Source organism: Lepidochelys olivacea (genome assembly GCF_965140295.1).
Source record: "Lepidochelys olivacea isolate rLepOli2 genome assembly, chromosome: 2".
In the NCBI taxonomy this organism is placed as follows: domain Eukaryota; kingdom Metazoa; phylum Chordata; order Testudines; family Cheloniidae; genus Lepidochelys; species Lepidochelys olivacea.
In genome coordinates, this window is record NC_140412.1 from 123,174,364 (window position 1) to 123,187,831 (window position 13,468).

Genomic DNA, 13,468 nt, shown 5'->3' on the forward strand with positions numbered 1-13,468 from the left:
CCAGCCGTAGCCAGGAAGCCTGTTTTTGGCATGCAATAACCCCAGGCTGCCTGGGGAGAGGAGCCTCAGCTGTGTGCCTCTGGGGGACAACGCTCCTGGCCTCAATTCCGGGCTCTGTACCTGATTTTTTGAGTGCACGCTGAACCGCTCTGCTTCATGCCAGCCCTCTGTAAATGGGGGTAATAACAATCAACCATCGTATTTCAGCATCGCTGCTGTTCCCTTCCACCGTGGTTCAATATGCTTTGGGCCATAGGAGTGTGAGGACGGCTCTCTAGGGGAGGGGGCACACCTGAGTGGGGGAGACCTACCTTCAAATCCCTTCTCAGGAGGCAGAGGCTGAAACTGAACTGGCCTCTCCTACCCCTCCCCCGGGCTAAGGACTATAAAGGAGTCCTCAAGCCCTGCCTTTCTCCCCCAACAGTTTAGGCACCTAGGCCCAGATCCCCTGGTATTTAAGCATATTGATTTCAAAGGGAGTTAGGAGCTGAAATACTGTTGAGGATCTGGGCCTTAACTCCTAGAAAGGGGTCATGGCTGAGAATCCCAAGCAGAGATAGGCTCCCTAAGAGGGGTGGGGGATTTAGGTCACATCCTTCTTCTCAGCATTTCCTATTGACTAGCTTATGCGACTCCTCACTCAGCTTGCTGGCTTGCTTTTGTGGATCCCATTTTTAAATGCTCAGCTCTCCCTAAGCATTGTTTAGAAAGCTGAAGCACCTGACTCAGGGATACGGTTTCCATTGCATGGCAAGCTACCCAAAAGTTAGGCACTGCCACTCTGAGTGTTGTAACACATTAGTCCCTCTGTGAATCTAACCGTTATTGCATCAGGTACTCCTACCGGTAGAAGCACCAGGAAACAGACAGGGAGATGATGCATTGGTACAGCTAATATCCTGGTCCGCACCTGCATTTAATTACTCACACTGCAGACTGAGCAGCACAGCTTGAAAGCAGTGGAGGAGAGTAGCTTTTAGGAAGCTGGTTACACTACTGTTTGATCTTCGGCATCCCTTGTAAACCATTTCATTTTTAAATAAAAGTTGAGTATTTGTTAAGGAAATCCAAAGAGGTTTTGCTTTGTGATTCTTCATTACACACCTGCTGCTCAGAGGCGTTAGTTAATTGAAGCATAATCATTTGTTTTAAAACCCTATGATATCTTTGTCTGAAAGACTCTGTAGAAGTGCAAAGTATTAGTATAATGCCCAATACGAAACATGACTACACATGACATTATTCCTGATTAGCTATCCCTGATTAACTCTATGTGTGGTAGCTCTTATTACAGAAAAAGATTCTTGGGCCCACATGGAGTTTCACATTGACTTTAGTGGGGCTCTGCCCCGGCACAGGAGTTCATCTGCATGGAGTAGTTTAAAGGATTGGGGTATGAACATCTATCCATTCAGAGAACAGAACATTGCTAGGTTCAGAAGCACAGTTGTTTATATCCTTTATAAAATGTGTCATAGCTAATGTAATTCAATCTATTACTTATTAAAAATGCCTAATCCTTTTTAAAAAATCTTACTGAGCTCTTGGCCTTAATGTCATGTGGGGACAAGTTCTAATGGCAAATTATTTTATATTTTATACTACAGTATAAAATCATGGTAAAAAACCTGAAGAATATGCTTTAAATAAACAAGGAAAATCAGACTAAAATAAAAGCCATTATATTGTTCCCATCTGTTATTGCCAAATATTATAATTCAGTGTTTTTATGTAAGATCAGGCAGTACTTTGTGTTGTCTAAAACAGTGGTTCTCAACCTTTTTTTGGCTCTGTACCTATTTGTAAATATTTATGGCCTGTCACGACCCAGTAAATACTCTGGCGGTGGAGGCCCTGGGGCAGAGCCATAACTAGACATTTTAGCACCTGGGATGAGCAAGCATTATTTGCACCCCCTACCAGAGGCAACAAATGGGGAGGCATGGGGTTGGGGGGTCACGTGCCTCCCCACTCCAATTTTTTGATTGTGACCCACCCAACCCAGACAGGATGGGTGGCCTGTTGAGATGAGTCAGGGGTGGAGATGATGTTCCATCCCTGCTGCCCTGCTGGCCCTGCCCTGGGGTGCTTTCAGTCAGATCCTGCCCTGTGGTTAGGGTTGGGTCCTGCCTGGCACTCACCCCCCAGGGGCAGTTCCTGTGCTGTGGGGCTGGCTGAGCTTTGCTTTCCACTCTGGGCATTGCAACCTCCAGGGTTATAGTGCTACTCAGGTTTGGCCCCGCACTCCTGACTAGACCAAATTTGTGTGGGTGAAGTTGTGACCTGGCTCATGGAGTTGCAGTGCCACTCACTCAAATTTGGTCTACCCAGACTCTTGTCATCATGACAGCTGAGCCAAACCTGAGTGTTGCTGGCTGGGACCTCAACTCTTGCAGTGCCTGGAGCAAGGAGACTGTGGAACAGGAGCTGCCATGAAACATTTGAAACATTCTGGCTACTCAATTTTGAGTCCTGACCCATGGGTTGAGAAACCCTGGTCTAAAAAGCTCCTGCTTCTGTTTCCACATACTGGTGGTAAAACTGGTGTAATTGTAAGTGAGAACAAAATTAAATCCTTGACTTGCAAAACAACATAGTGAAGAATATAATATATTTTAATTGGAAGGATGCAAAACAGCACCCTCAAACTGCTTATAATTACAAAGTATAGAATGCTAATATTAAAAAGCCTTATTTATCCTTGCAGAAGCTTATCCTGCAATAATGAAAGAACTTATTTATTAAACACCTAAGTAAATGTCATGCAAATTACAGTAATTTTATAAACATCATTCAGACTTGCCACAGAATATTTGTTCAGAGCTGAGTGTTAGTTATAAGCCAAAGTATCTCTCTATTATATTTACTAGGCAAATAGGTTCATTTCACTTTATAGAAAACAAACTTTTGTATTCTGTATAGTCAAAGATATATCCTGACAGCTTTGGCCCAGTCCAGTGGTGAAAAGTGGACTTAATGCTAACCTAAGTGGCTAGCTGAAGAGTTCCCATTACATAGGGGAATGCTCCAGTGACAGAGCTGGTATCAGCAGCCCTGTGGCAGCCACCCTTGCAGCTGCTCTTGATATAAGGGATGTAGCAGAGAAGCGGAAATGAACAGGGCACTGCGGTATGATCTCTTGGTGGAAGAACAGCTCTTTGACTGGTTCCAGGATCTGGGAGTTGAGTAGGGTTTAAAGGTGGTATATAGGTGCTTTTGTATCCCTCTCCCTCTTAGGTTCTACATTGATAAGAGCTTGGCCAGACCCAGAGCTTGGGTCCAACAAATATATTCTTTAGTCAATCCAGGTACCATAACACTATGGTAATTTCCTTATGTTGTCATTGTGAAATCATTGTTCTGGAATTTTATTAGATCACTTAAAAATTTAGGCTGATGTGATTATTTATATACAATGTAGTGTTTACATTTTTGGTTCTCATATTTTCAGTGTGATGATTTAAAAAAACATTACAGAACATAGCATAATGTGCCAAATTAGAAATAATAAGGCAAAAACAGGGCCTGAACTCACCGCTTAATAACTTCAGTGGGTGTTTTGCCCGAGTGAAAACTGCAGGATCAGGCCCACATTTATATAACTAGTAGAAATAAGTACTTCAGTATAGAAATAAATCTTTGATACCTCAATAATTAATAAGATACAATATGAACCTGAGGTATGACAATTCCAAACACAACAATTTGATGGGAAAAGTAGTAAAACACTTTGGGGGGGGAGGGGCGTGAGGGTGTGGGGTGGCGAGACGATTCACCCAAAACTTACCCATTCATAAATCTACTACTAGATGATGAACTACATATATACATGGTGGACTGGATAGCTGGTCATTAGTCATTTCGGGTGCGCGTACACAGCTTGTGGCAATGAGCCTCCCAGCCCAGGCTGACAGAGTTGAAGTAGTGGGGCTTGTGTTAGCACACTAAAAAGAGATGTACAGACAGCACTTTGAAGCTGTGGCTTGAGCGCCGAAGCGTAGGGAGGGGGATGGGCTTCAGAGCCCAAGCTCCAGCCCAAGCTGAGACATCCAAACTATTTTTAGAGAGCTGGCGTGATCCCTGCGAGTCTGAGTCTGTCGACCCAGGCTGGGCAGCTCACTGCTATATGCTGTGTGGACACACCCATCGTCCCTGATTTGGGAAAGCACTTAAGCATGTGTTTAAATCCCTCCCTGTTCAGGACAGATGTGCTTAACTTTAAACATGCTCACATTCCATTGATTACCCCAGCCTCTCTTAGTCCAGGAGTATCCCAAATTGTTATTGGGTTCTGTTTTAAAATGTAGCACTTAAGGAAAAGCAGAAAACCACAGAAATGGAAAAAGAGAGAGAAACCAAGTTTGAGGAAGAGGAAGAGAATAAGAAAATGAAACAGCATGAAAGAGATTGAAAGTCAGTGAAAGAAAAGGGAATGTGAAAATATTCCAGTGGCTCAGGGAGAGAGAACAGGAACAAAATGGGAGGGCACAAGCATAGAGAAACAGAAATGAAACTGAAGTGTCTGAGGGAAACGTGAAATGAAAGTGAAACTCAGAGATAGCAAGAAAATGAAAAAGAAAACAGAGAAAGAAAAAAAGAAGGTATACTGATGAGTCTGCAGTAACAACACAAGAGGCTATTACAAAATTTGACTCACTGGTGACAATGGTTCCAGCTTCCCTTGAGTAGTCTGTTTATTATTTTAAAAATCTGATTGTCCTCAAAGCTGGAAAAGAAATTTTAACACACAGTATATACCCACTGAAAACAAATGTTGATCCCAGTGAAGAAAAAGACAAAACTTGTATATGCTCCAGAGCAGGATCAGGATTTAGCTCACTCTATTTAGCAAAGTAGATAATTTATTGTGCAACTCACAGAAAGAGTCTCTGAACATTAATAGTAATAGTTGGTGTGGGGGATGACAAGGTAGAGCAGTGAGTTAGTATAATAGCCTTTCATCTCTGGAAACTGGGACCAATAATCAGATAAGAAACACAGGATAGTAATGGAGAGATGGGAACAGTGGGACTGCAAGGATCTGTACTGGGACCTGTGCTGTTCAACATATTCCTTAATGATCTGGAAAAGGAGGTGAATAGCGAAGTGGCAAAATGTGCAGGCAATACAAAATTTTTCAAGATAATTAAGTCCAAAAAGCTGACTGCAAGGTCTTGCAGAGGAATCTCACAAAACTGGGTGACTGGGCAACAAAATGGGAGATGAAATTCAAAGTTGAAATTCAAGTGCAAAGTAAGGCATGTTGGAAAATATAATCCCAACTATACATATACCATGATGAGGTCTAAATGAGCTATTACATACAAAAAAGAGATCTTGGAGTCACATGGATAGTTCGCTGAAAACTTCTGTTCAGTGTACAGCAGCAGTCAAAAAGACTAACAGAATGTTAGGAACTATTAGGAAAGGGACACAAAATAAGACAGAACATATTAGAGTGCCATTATATAAATCCATGATACACCCACACCTTGAATATTGTGTCCAGTTCTGGTCATCCCATCTCACAAAGGATATAGGGTAACTGGAAAAGTTCAAAGAAGGACAACAAAGATGATCAGGGATATGGAATGACTTCCATATCAGGAAAGACTAAAAAGATTAGGCCTACTCAGCTTAGAAAAGAGCCAACTAAAGGGGGATGTGATAGAAGTCTAAAGTCATGAATGGGGTGGAAAAAGTGAATAGAGATGTGTTATGTTTTCACACAATACAAAAACCAGAGGTCACCTGGTGAAATGAACAGGCAGCAGGTTAAATATAAACAAGTAGTAGTAGTTTTTCACACAACTAACCTGTAGAACTCATTGCCATGGGATATTGTGATGGCCAAAAGTATAATGGGTTCAAAAAATAACTGAATAAGTTAATGGAGGAAAGATCCAGCAATGGCTATCAGCCAAGATGGTCAGGGACGCAACCCTATGCTCGGTGCAACCCTAAACCTCTGAATGCCAGAAGTGGAAGATAGGTGGATCACTCCATAATTGCCCTGTTCTGCACACTCCCCCTGAAGCTTTGTATGGGCCACTGTTGGAGACAGGACACTGGGCAAGATGGACCTTAGTCTGATCCAGTATGGCAGCTGTTATGTTCTTATGTCTGCCCGAGCTGCACATTATGCAAGAACTGAAGGGGTGCAAAGGTGCCTATAATCCTCCTCTCAATCTGATGGACCTGCTCAGCTCCAATGCAATATAGAGCAGCCTCATGGATACCCTAAATTGTGTCTTCATGCTCTTGGAACCTAGGGGCTATTCTTGTAGAAGTGATATCTGAGTGCAGCAGGGCACCTGTCACATACAAACTCATTCAAGGGCAGGAAATGTGATGAAGAGCCAGCTCTTACCATGGAAGGATTAGTTTGATTACTGTGGGACAGCTACATTTGTAGCAATGGGGTTCTCTTTGTTTCCTTGCTAAATCTCTCTTCCATCCCTTCTAGATGCCTGTCTACTATTATACCCTCATAGTGCTTGTTCACATGTTTTTCAGGGGCAGAGATGCTGGCATGAAAGCAGGCATCGCTATTAACACAGCCAAGTTTTCATCACTGCTATATCATTCTGTGAATTTGGTGTTCAGACCCCACTGTGGTTAGCCATGCACAGGGCTCTTATCTATATACACCTGAGATGATTTTTGTGTACATTACCAACAGTTTCACAGTGTAGATAAATGTGAGGCAAAAAGTGACCAGAGAAATACAAGATGTATTTTCCTGTTTATTGTAGTGCATTCTGCATCTCACAGTACCTTACTTGGGCAATGCATCTTTTTTTCTGTAACAATTTTTCTCACAAAGGCCTTGCAGAAAGGTTATCAGCCATGTGGTATTTTTATTCCCCTATACTGAAGAGCCAAAAAATTTCCAGCTGTACATTAAAAAAGGGGGAGAGAATCCTGAGAAAAATAAAATCTAATACATTAGAGAGCGAACAATTGAACTAAAAGGAGAAGCAATGAAATATATTTAAACACCATCCATACATTTCTCTCTTTTGTCCCCTAGGTGTTCCCGTTTCTTCTTTTCAGCCCTGATCTAAAGCCCATTGAAGTTAATGGAAGCTTTTCCATTGACATCAACACACTTTGGATCCAGCCCTTAGCTTCACTTTCTGTTGATAATGGACATTTGTTACCAGTTAACAAGGACAAGGCTGCTTGTGAATTTCCCACAGTCCATTTCTTACCACTATTCACTAATGATCCAGTAAACCTGGTCCATAAGGAGATAAGTGAGACAAGTCTGCAGTGGTGGAGGAACCCTGATGGCATTTCTGTTGGTGAGATTTAGTACATTTTTCTTACATTTATATCATTCCAAGAGTATTATGATCTAGGAGAAATTGACTGGGTCTGTTTATCAGAAGTGTTTTTTAAGAGATTATAAAGGATGTGCAGAGCTTCAGATGGATGCACTTTTGTTGCAGAGTAGGAAACAAATAAATAGTGAGTCAGGGAGCTTTATTTGTTTCCTTTTATAGTTGAAAAAAATTCACCTTCCTTCTTAAGACCAAGTTCAAGAACTGATGTGTTAGACTCCCTTACAGCACAGACTGCCTCACTCCCAGTAAGATGGACCATGCTGGTAATAGCTCTCCTGCTGGTAATAGCTCACCTTAAGTGATCACTCTCTTGTTACAGGTTTCAGAGTAACAGCCGTGTTTGTCTGTATTCGCAAAAAGAAAAGGAGTACTTGTGGCACCTTAGAGACTAACCAATTTATTAGAGCATAAGCTTTCGTGAGCTACAGCTCACTTCATCAGATGCATATCGTGGAAACTGCAGCAGGCTTTATATATACACAGAGAATATGAAACAATACCTATTCCCACCCCACTGTCCTGCTGGTAATAGCTTATCTTGTTACAGTGTGTATGGTAACACCCATTGTTTCATGTTCTCTATGTATATAAATCTCCCCACTGTATTTTCCACTGAATGCATCCGATGATGTGAGCTGTAGTTCACGAAAGCTTATGCTCAAATAAATTTGTTAGTCTCTAAGGTGCCACAAGTACTCCTTTAGTTTTCACAGAGTTATTGTTGTCATATCTAGCAAAGACTTTGATTATAGAATTAACTTTGTCAAATCCTTTTAGGACCTGCCTCAAGTACTCAGCAGCCAATTCATCAAAAGTGCGGAATTTGTCTCCAACCATCATTTGCATGACATCCATGGCATCACTGATTTACACTGTTGTGTCTTTGTTGCATGCTCTTAGCTCATGGATTCTTTCAGTTTGAGCTTCCAGGTTTGAGCCCTTACAGGTGCTGACTTTTTTCTTTGCCTGGGGGTGCTCAAACCCCACTCAGCCCCAAGAGATTTAATATATCAAGAATGTAGATTGGTATCTATCTGGCATAGTTGGGCCTGTCTGCAGTAAAGACATATGGAAGCATGGCGTGCTGTGTATGTAGGTGAAGTTTCCAATCACCCGCTTGCTCAGCAGACACATTTAGAAGTAGTATCTGCATAACCTGGAAAAAATGATCCCAGAACTTGAATGTGGGAGGCTGGATACGCCCCCATGACTGATATTCCTCCAGTAGTGGTAGCATATGCTGAGTAACAGCATCATCATGCTCTTTAATGAAATGCCTTAACGACTCAGTGTCTTCAGACTCAAACACCTTTTGAGTGTCAGTCAACATTTGCCAGACTAATGCTGGAACTACATGAGTACCTCCATTTAGCTCACACCATTTAGCAAATGAATAACGTTTCAGAGCACTCAGAGCCTCAAATGCTAGTCAAGCCACATAAGCGATCCAACTGTGCTCTATTAGCAAGCATTTGACCCGCAGTACAAGCTGCATGCACATCAGAATCAACAAGAAGGTCTAACAATCTGGCATCTCCCCACAATTTCTCAATGCATGCAATAAAACACCACAGGGTAAAAATGTAGACATAAAATTTCCAAAGTATATTGCTAGCATTACCACCATGACTACCACTATTTTTCATTTTATACAAGTATGCAGACTTGTACTAAATTAGATTTAAAATAGATCTATATGGTAGTATCAAAATTGCCATTTTTGTTTAGCGAGCACTTTGATTGAAGCCCAATATGAAGCCGTGTATTGTCGTCTATAACACTAATCCTGACCTGTGCATAAGTGTCATTGAATTAAAAAGCTAGTTTTCAGAATATTTCAAAGGCTGTACTAAATGAACAGGCAATTACAAATTAAAAACTTCTAACAGACAGACTAGATGCAACAGTGTCTGTAGAAAAGCTTACAAATGGAAAAGCATTACAATAGGAATTCACATTCAGTCATAGCTACTCACTATGCAGTACAAACAATGGGCACACAAGCTATTCCTGCTGGTGCACAATCTTCAGTGTGAGACTGATCTGGTCAGCAACTATTAATTGAAAATGTTAAAAACGATCATAATCACTTGCAAGGCACTTTTGACAATTAAAAATATGTGATGTGAAAACATTTCATGCAAGTATATTGTAACATGTTGATATTTGCCATTTTTGCCACATGCTAAACAGCCTAATCATTTCTGGAAAAAAACAAAACAAACCCCTTTGCCCATGCAAAAATTAAGGGGTTGAAATTAACAAACAGTAAAACTGTCATGATGCAGTGTTTCTGGAACTGTGCACAAATGATGCTCTCTCACTTTGGATATTATTGTTTCACAGCAATACCGTCTTAAAGCATGACTTAACAGCTCCACATCATACCTCATCTAAATGTACATAAAATAAGCTTTCAAATTATATATGATCTGAGTGTGTGTAGGGTGGGTATCTTAAAGTCCAAAATATGGCCCTTTTTGGAGAATTGCTGCATGCCTATACCGACTAGCACTGGATCCAAACCGGTGATTTATAGATGAAAGTCTTCATATCCCATTACCAAATCTCTGAGACAACTGGTTCCACTTTATTTTATTGTGACCTGAAAAGAAGTATTTATCTTCACAAACTCCCACTCCATGTTGTTAATATAAGTCTATTTTGACTCCTTTGGTTGTAAAATAATAAATAAATAAAGATGGGGGGATGGATAGCTCAGTGGTTTGAGCATTGACCTGCTAAACCCAGGGTTGTGAGCTCAGTTCTTGAGGGGGCCATTTAGGGATCTGGGGCAAAAATTGGGGATTGGTCCTGCTTCAAGCAGGGGGTTGGACTAGATGACCTCCTGAGGTCCCTTCCAACCCTAACCTTCTATGATTCTATGATTAGTAGACTAGAAGGAATGTTTGGGTGTTTAAGACAGCACTTCAGACTCACTGAGAAAATCTGACAGGTTTCAGAGTAGCAGCTGTGTTAGTCTGTATCCTTAGAGACTAACAAATTTATTTGAGCATAAGCTTTCGTTGGCTAAAACCCACTTCATCAGATGCATGCAGTGGAAAATACAGTGGGGAGATTTTATATACACAGAGAACATGAAACAATGGGTGTTACCATACATACTGTAACAAGAGTGATCAGGTAAGGTGAGCTATTACCAGCGGGAGAGGGGGGAAAAAACCCCACCTTTTGTAGTGATAATCAAGATGGGCCATTTCCAGCAGTTAACAAGAACGTGCGTGAGGAACAGTAGGGGCGGAATAAACATGAGGAAATAGTTTTACTTTGTGTAATGACCCATCCACTCCCAGTCTCTATTCAAGCCTAAGTTAATTGTATCCAGTTTGCAAATTAATTCCAATTCAGCAGTCTCTCGTTGGAGTCTGTTTTTGAAGCTTTTTGTTGAAGAATTGCCACTTTTAGGTCTGTAATTGAGCGACCAAAGAGATTGAAGTGTTTTCCGACTGGTTTTTGAATGTTATAATTCTTGACGTCTGATTTGTGTCCATTTATTCTTTTACGTAGAGACTGTTCACTTTGGCCAATGTACATGGCAGAGTGGCATTGCTGGCACATGATGGCATATATCCCATTGGTAGATGTGCAGGTGAACGAGCCTCTGAAAGTGTGGCTGATGTGATTAGGCCCTATGATGGTGTCCCCTGAATAGATATGTGGACACAGTTGGCAACGGGCTTTGTTGCAAGGATAGGTTCCGTAGTTAGTGTTTTTTTTGTGTGGTGTGTGGTTGCTGGTGAGTATTTGCTTCAGGTTGGGGGGCTGTCTATGCTAGACATAGTCACTATTCTGTATCAATACTATTAAAAAGTCATGAGTCAGGCTCCAAAAACCATGAGATTTGCTAAAAATCATGAAATCATATTTTTAAAATACATTTTGGCTTTTTCTATTTACCTTCTGATACTTTAGGGTGCACTTGCTTCATATTTTCAAGCTTTTACTTCAAACCACGAGAAGTAGGAGTTTACTTTTTTAAAATAAAGTTGAGATTCTCATGCAGTGTCATAATTTAAGCAGCTGGGGTTTTAAGAAAAATACCAAATAATTCATGTATTGCAATAAAATCATGAGAGATGGCAGCATTGCTGTTTTGTTCTGGTGAGTTACTGGAATTTCCTTGTGTCTTCAACAGCTTATTTGTAACTTCTGAGGAATATTATGGAAGATTTTTATTTTTGAGCAAAGACAAGGTGACAGAGATAATCTTGAGAGAAATCTACACAACAACTTATTTCCCAATGAAGGTATCTTAGAGAATTATCAGAAATTTAAACTGGAGGATGCACAAGAGCAGAAATATCAATTGGGGAACACCATTATTAAGAATATTCCTTGTTTTGCTTCAGAATTTTCCAAAGCCTCCTTATAATTGAATATGCATAACCATCATCTCATTTAAAAATACATTCTGCTTTAATGGAGCTTAGTGATCCAGTTAATTAATTTAAAACATTATCAATGGGATTGGTAAAACCATCTATTATTATAGCTGCCTGCCATTTCCCATTATAAGCCCCTATTTTCAGTTGCTTGTAACTTTGTGAAGCCTTACAATTTGGGTTGAAGTTTTCCATGCCAGGTTTCTGGCTCAGGCTGAATTTCTCTGAAAATTTTCAGCCAAAATGGTTCAGCCATTTCCAAGAAATGGGGAAAATATATTGTTTTGCATAAGTTAAAAAAATTCTTGAGATCTTTTCTTCGAAATGCTCGTGCACTCCCAATGCTCTGGAGGAGAGACTTGACATTTGGCAGGGGAGTGAGTGGCCTTTGTGTCAGAGTTGTATCTTTTGCCATCCCTGTGAAAAAACAACCCCAATTTGGCCAAGTCATAAGCCTTTGAAAAAAATGCAATTTGTACATGCTCAGTAGAGACATTTTTTATTTTAGTAACTAACATCTCCAAAGATTCTGTCCTCATTGAGCGTTCTTGGGCTTCTCTGAGCTCCTAGTGCTGACCAGACTGTGAAAATGTCATCTCCACACAGCAACCGAACATGTTGCATCCCCTCACGGCTCCTATGTATGACCAGACTGTGCATGCACTATCCCTATAGAGAGATTGAGCATGCTTCCTCCAGTCCAGGTCTACAGGGGTAAAGCTGGACTTTCCTTATAGTGGCTGCTCCTAGCTCCTTTGAACCACTGGGGTGGGCTGGCACTGGAAATGAGAGCAGGTAGCCTGTCTCTCCTGTGCTCTCAATGCTGCTGCTGCCCAGACCGCTTGGAGTAGGACGCCAACTGATTTGAATGCAGAAGAGACAAGAGCCAGACAGGAAAGGAGGGAAAGGAATAGATTTGAACAGAAGTCTGATGAAACTGGGACTGGAGTTGCATGGGGAGGATGGTTCTGGAAGCAGTGGATGGAGAGCAGCTGGACTGGTTGGACAAGAAACCTAGGACTGGAAACTGGCAGTAGGGAGAGGCTGGGATTGTTTGGGAAAAGAGATTAGGGGGAGAGCTTGTAAGGAGGAGACTGGGACCCAGTTGACTGGTAGTGGGAAACACTGAGATTACATAAGAACTGGGGGTGGAGGAAGCTGGGACTGGCCAGGCAAGGAGACTGGGAAAAGGAGCCAAGGAAGAGATGAAGGGGAAAGACTGAGACCGGATGACATTGATAAGCCCAGGAAGGGAGGCTGAGATTGGCAGGCAGTGCAGGGGGAGAGGAGAGACAGACGAGATGAAAAACTGGGAGATGGGAACTGGAACTCGCTGGGCAAGGAAAATGGGACCGGGTGTGGGAAGGGGAGCGGTTGATAGTCCGGGAGAATTGCGACTTGGACAGTAAACTGGGAAGGTGAGACTAGGACTGGCTATACAAGGAGACTGGGCCTGGGATAAGAAGCCTGGGGGGGTGGAGAGTGGGACTGGGTCAACAATGAGAATGGAACTAGGACGGGGAGCCGAGAGTGGGAAAGAGACAGGACAGGGACAGACTGGAGGGGACAAGACAGAAGGGGTCAAGTTTCGGGGGAATGGGAGGAAGAGTCTGTGCACACTAGAGCACACTCCCTCCAGAGCCTGGAAAGGAATCCAAGATTCTGGATTCTCACCATTCCTGTGATATTAGCAGATATCTGTAAAATCCACTGTAT